Here is a 6,350-nt window from a genome sequence, read left to right as displayed (position 1 = left end):
CAGGGTATACAATTTGGGTTAAAAATAATTTCCCTCCAATCATCAAATAAATAACAGCTCTGAAATCTTGAATGCAACAGAGCAATGCTTCACATATACATAGCAGATATACATTTGATTATCATTATTCACAACAACTAGGTTCTATAAAGTCACCACAAACACTGGCTTAGTAAATACTGAACTACTGCTCCTAGGATAAATACAGCATTAGGTTCTATAAGCCTATGGTCTACATTTTCACCAGTTGGCAAATACATCACCTTGTTTTATCTGTGTTTCTGTTTAAAGACACCTTATTTAATGTATTTGGTTGATTCATTAACACTGAATTCATGACTAACAGCACTATAATTCATTCCTGAATGAAGCTTACCTAACACAGGTATTTTCCCCATAAGGCACATTACAGCCTTTTTGCGCTTAGGGACACTAGTCAGCACTAACTGTGCTTCAGCACCATTTTAAAAAGTAAAATCACCAACAAAGAGCACAAAAATGCAAAACACATGGCGCTAAATAGACCGTGAAAAGGATACTTGGCTACAGGACAAGGGCTGAAACATGAAAGCAGAGCATCACCTTGTTCAACCTCAGCCAGAATGTGCACATCAGGCAACTCAAATTCCCAAGTACTCTGCACATGTCCACAAATGACCCAGAAGTACCATAAGGATCCACTTCAGGGGTACAAATGAATATTAGCAAGTTGGCAAATTCACAGTACAGAACAAATAGTGAGAAGCAAGTGTACATATTGTCAGAGGGATGCATGACCCAAGTTGGATACAAGTCCTTTGTCAGTTATATGTGTTGTGAATATTTGCTCCCAATCTGTGGCTTGTCTTTTTGTTTTCTTTTTCTGTCTTTTGAGAAGCAGAACATTTATTTTTGTGAAGACTGGTCTACCAATGTATCTTTTTTATGATTTATGTTTTTGTGTTTCTAAGACATCAGTTATTGCCTACCCTGAGGTCTTCAAGATTATCTTCTAGAAATTTTATTGATTTAACTTTTATATTTAGGTCTATGATCCATTTTGAGCTAACTTTTATGTGTGGCCTAAAGTAAGGTCAAGCTTTTTTTTTTTCCATATGAATATCCAAGGGTTCCAGGCACTAAATGTTGAAAAGACTATTCTTTTCCTCATTGAATTTACCTTGGAGTCTGTCAAAAATCATTTGACCATATATGTGTAAGTCTGAAGTTGCAGAAAATCAGAGAGTTCCATGATGGCCTAGTGATTAGGATGCCGGGTTTTCACTGCTGTGGCCCGGGTTCAACCCCTAGTTATAGAACTAACACCCCACAAGCCACATGGCCAAAAAAAAAAAGTTCCCTCTGAAATTGCAGAAAATCAAAGGTAAAGAAAAGTCTTGAGAGAAGCCAAGGAAAAAAATATCTCACCCACAGAGAAGCAAAGACAAGCATTACATCCATCTTCTCCTCAGAAACCATGCGAGTAAGAAGCGAGTGGAATGAAATGTTTAAAGTGTTGAGGGGAAAACAATCTCACCAAACTTGAACTTAGTATCCTGTAAAATTATCTTTCAAAAGCAAGGGAGAAATAAAGACTTTCTCAGACAAACAACAATTAGGGAATTTGTCAAGTAGACTCGCCTTGCAAGAAATGCTAAAAGAAGCTGTTCAGAAAGATGGAAAATGATATAGGCCAGAAACTCGGGTCTGCATAAAGAAAGGAAGAGCATTAAAGAAGGAATAAGTGAAGGGAAAATAAAAATTTTTTCTTAGTTATCTAACATATAACAGTTCAAAATAAAAATAGTCACAGTGTACCACTGGTTATAAATTATGTATAAGTGAAAAGAATGACATTAAGGGATGAGAGGGAGGAATTAGAAATACTTTATTATTATAAGGTACTTGCACTACCCATGAAGTGAGTGGTACAGTGTTATTTGAAAGTGGACTTGGATTAGTTGTAACTTTATATTGGAAACTCTAGGGCAGCCACTAAAAAAAAAAAAGTATAATGACATGCTGAGAGAGAAAATGAAATCATATAAAATGCTCAATTATAACAACACACACACACACACACACAAAGCAGATAGGGGTGGAAGACAACAATAGGAACAGAGAACAAGGGCAACAAGAAAGGGTTCTCAGAACCCTTTGGTTGTAGCAGGCACCAGGAATCTGTCTCCCCATCTAAATAACAACTGTGCTGGCAGAATCTGATGTAACTGTTTTGGAATTGTGGAATCTATTGAAGGTTTCTGACTTTCAGGGAAATGCATGGATGGTAAATTGTGGCTAATTTTGGTCAGTTTCATCACTCAGCACAGTAGCAGCTACCCACCCCTGCTTTAAGCCACCTGACAGGCAGCTGTGCCAGTGTCCTTGGAGCAGCCTGCACACAGCTTGCTGAAGCCAGGGTGAGCACAAAGGACCCTGTCCCCCAAATACCAGGGATCTCTGCTCTGATCACTGATTGCTGCCTCTGATCAGAGAGGTGTAGACAAAAAGGCTGGTGGCTAATTTTGCTGCACCTCCCATAACTGTTCGAAGTCCCTCCACCTCCAGCTGAAGTGACTTTAAGGGGATTTAAAGGGATAATGCCCTTTTCCCCTTCTCTTTATTTTTCTCTTTTTCACCTTTTGGGGGTCACACATGAAAGAGTAGGAGGTTCAAAAGGAGCTGCATATACAAGGAACATTATAAAGTGACCATTCATACCCAGGGAAAGGCACAGACTCAGAAAAGACCTGAGAAGACCTTAAGTTTACATCTTGGCATATTCTTGACATAGAGGCAACCTACAACAATATAAATACGTACATACATAAATTTAAAACATTTAAAAACATCAAACCCTGGGGAAGGAGGAGAATCTGATTTCTGGAGTTACCACATTATTAGATTAAAATGTCTACTTTTGAATCTGTCCCTGAGAAAGAACTAATGGCAGATCTAACAGACAAAGACTTTAAAACAACTGTCTTAAAGACGCTCAAAGAACTAAAGGAAGATGGGGACAAAACCAAAAAGAACAATGTACGAACAAAATGGAAACACCAATAAAGACACTGAACACCTAAAACAAAGCAAACAAAAAAGTTCTGTAGCTATATTTTAATAATTGAAATGGAAATTTTTATTAAAGGGATTAAAAGGCAGGTTTAAGCAGGCAAAAGAGTCAATTAACTTAAAGAAATTATCAATCTGAGGAACAGAAAGAAAAAGATTGAAGAAAAATGAACAGCACTAAGGGACCTATGGGACAGCATCAAACAGAGCAACATGCAAATTTTGGGAGTCCCAGAAAAAAGAGAAAAGGGGAGAATAAAACACTTGAAGAAGTAATGGCTGAAAACTACTCAAATTTGATGAAAGACATGAATATAAACATCTAAAATATAAACTCCAAGTAAGATAAACTCAAAGGGATCCACACCAAGACACATTATAATCAAATTTTCAAAGGACAAGCACAAAGAGACAATCTTCAAAGAGGCAAGAAGTAAATCATCACATACAAGGGATCCTCATTAAAACTACTAGCAGATTTCATCAGAAAATTTGGCTACATCATATGTTAGGCCAGAAACTGTCATACAGATTTTAAAAGATAACTATTCTAAAAAGTAACTTATCCAACCACAACAAGAAGTCAGAAATCAATAACAAAAGGAAAACTTGGAAATTCACAAATTTGTAGATATCAAACAACACACTTTAAACAATCAATAAATCAAAAAAGTAATCACAAAGTGAATTAGAAATACTTAGAGATAAATAAAAAAGAAAATACAACATACCAAAACTTATGGGACACAACAAAGCAGTACAAAGGGTGAATTCCACAGCTATAAATGCTTACACTGAAAACCAAGAAAGATTGCAAATTGACAACCTAATTTATAAATTAAGGAACTAGAATAAACTAAACCCAAAACTTGAAGAAAGAAGGAAATAATAAAGATTAGAGCAGAGATAACAAAATAGAGAATAGAAAAAAAATGGAAAAACATCAATGAAAGCAAGAGTTGGTTCTCTGAAAAGATCAACAGAATTGACAAACCTTTAGCTCGATGGACTAAGAATAAAAAGAGAGAAGACTCAAATTACTAAAAAATTAGAAATAAAAGTAAGGTTGTTAATACTGATCCTATAGAAATAAAAAGGATTATAAGAGAGTATACTGGACAATTGTACACCCATAAATTGGGTAAGCTAGATGAAATGAACAAATTCATAAAAATACAAAACCTACCAAAACTAAATCACGAAGAAATAGAAAATATGAATAGACCTATAACTACTGAGGAGATTAAGTAGGTAATCAAAAATCTCCTGACAAAGAAGACCTCTAGACCTGGTGGCTTCACTGTTGAATTCTATCAAACATTTAAAGATGAATTAATATTAATCTTTCTCAAACTTTCCCCAAAAAATTGAAGAGGGGGGAATACTTCCTAACTCATTCTATGAGACTACCATTACCCTGACAGAAAAGACAAAGACACTACAAGAAAACTACAGACCAATATCCCTTATCAAATGGAAATTACAAAAGCAATTTCATTTAAAATGGCATCAAAAAGAATAAAATACTTAGGAATTAATTTAACCAAGGAAGTGAAAGTACAATGAAAACTATAAAACATTGCTAAAAGAAATTAAAGAAGATGTAAAAAAGGGAACACATACCCACATTCATGAAATGGAAGACTTAATATTGTTAAGATGTCAATACTACCCAAAGTGATCTACAGAGTCAATGCAATCCCTATCAATATCCCAAAGATATTTTTTGCAGAAACAGAAATACCCATCCTAAAATTCATATGGAATTTCAAGGGACACCTGACTAGCCAAAACAATCTTGAAAAAGAAGAACAAAACGGAAAGACTCATACCTCCTGATTTCAAAATATCCAACAAAGGTATAGTCACCAAAACAGTGTGGTACCGGCATAAAGACAGACATGTAAACCAATGGGATAGAACAGAGAGACCAGAAATAAACCTCTATATATATGGTTGAATGGTTTTTGACAAAGGTGCCAAGACCATTCAATGGGGAAAAGACAGTGTTTTCAACAAATGTTGCTGGGAAAACTGGATATCCACATGCAAAAGAATGAAGTTGATCTCTAACACCGTACACAAAAACAAACTCAAAAGAAATCAAAGGCCTAAATGTAAGACCCAAAACTATAAAACTCTTAGAAGAAAACATAGGACAAAAGCTTCACAACACTGGATTTAGCAATAATTACTTGTATAGAACACCAAAGATACAGGCAACAAAAGAAAAACAGACAAATTAGACTTCATGAAAATTTTAAAATTCTGTCTCTCTTCCATCTGGAAGTTCATCTGTATCCTTTATCATATCCTTTTATAATTAACTGGTAGGCAATAAATAAACTGTATCCCTAAGTTCTGTGAGCCACTCTAGCAAATTATCAAACACAATGACAGAGTCATGGGAACCTCTGATTTACAGCTCATGAGTCAGAAGCACAGGTGACAACCGGACTTGCAATTGGTGTGAAGTGGGGTGGGGGCAGTCTTGAGGGACTGAGCCTTTAACCAGTGGAATTTGCTGTTACCTCCAGGTAGACAGTGTCAGAATTGAGTTAAATTGTAGGACATGCAGCTGGTATTGCAGAGGACTGCTTGGTGAGGGAAAACCCCCCACATCTGCTGTCAGAAGTGCTGGGAGTGTGGCAGTACCGAGAGTTAAGGAGACACACAGGAGGGGACCTTGGCTTTTCCCCACTCAAAATGACAAAAGGACTCTCGGAATATCAGGAAAGAAGAACGACTGAAAGAGCAAAAACGTGGGTAAATACAATAGGCTATTTTTTCCTCTTCTTCAGTTTTTTGTTTTTGTTTTTTTTTTGCGGTACGCGGGTAGCCCTGCATATTATTTTTTATTAGGTCAGACTAGAAGCCCTGCCTCCCTAATTTGCTAGTTTAAATGAATATTTAAAGTAGTTTTAAACTAAGATATGTATGTAAAGTTCCTATCACCATAATTGGTATATATGACGTGCTCAATAAATTAAATCTATAATTATTTGTTATTTGTAAATAAAGAAATGTAAGGTTGGCCTTTCCTTTAAAAAAAAAAGAAAGTGACAATCTAAAGTATGAGGGGTTGAGCGCTTCCCTGGTGGCACAGTGGTTGAGAGTCCGCCTACCGATTCAGGGGACACGGGTTCATGCCCCAGTCCGGGAAGATCCCACATGCCGTGGAGAGGCTGGGCCTGTGAGCCATGGCCACTGAGACTGCGCATCCGGAGCCTGTGCTCCACAACGGGAGAGGCCACAGCAGTGAGAGGCCCACGTACCGCCAAAAAAAAAAAAAAAAAAAA

The sequence above is a fragment of the Lipotes vexillifer genome, unplaced genomic scaffold (assembly GCF_000442215.2).
Source record: "Lipotes vexillifer unplaced genomic scaffold, Lipotes_vexillifer_v1.1 scaffold1139, whole genome shotgun sequence".
Lineage (NCBI taxonomy): Eukaryota > Metazoa > Chordata > Mammalia > Artiodactyla > Lipotidae > Lipotes > Lipotes vexillifer.
Note: the sequence above shows the minus strand (reverse complement) of the source record.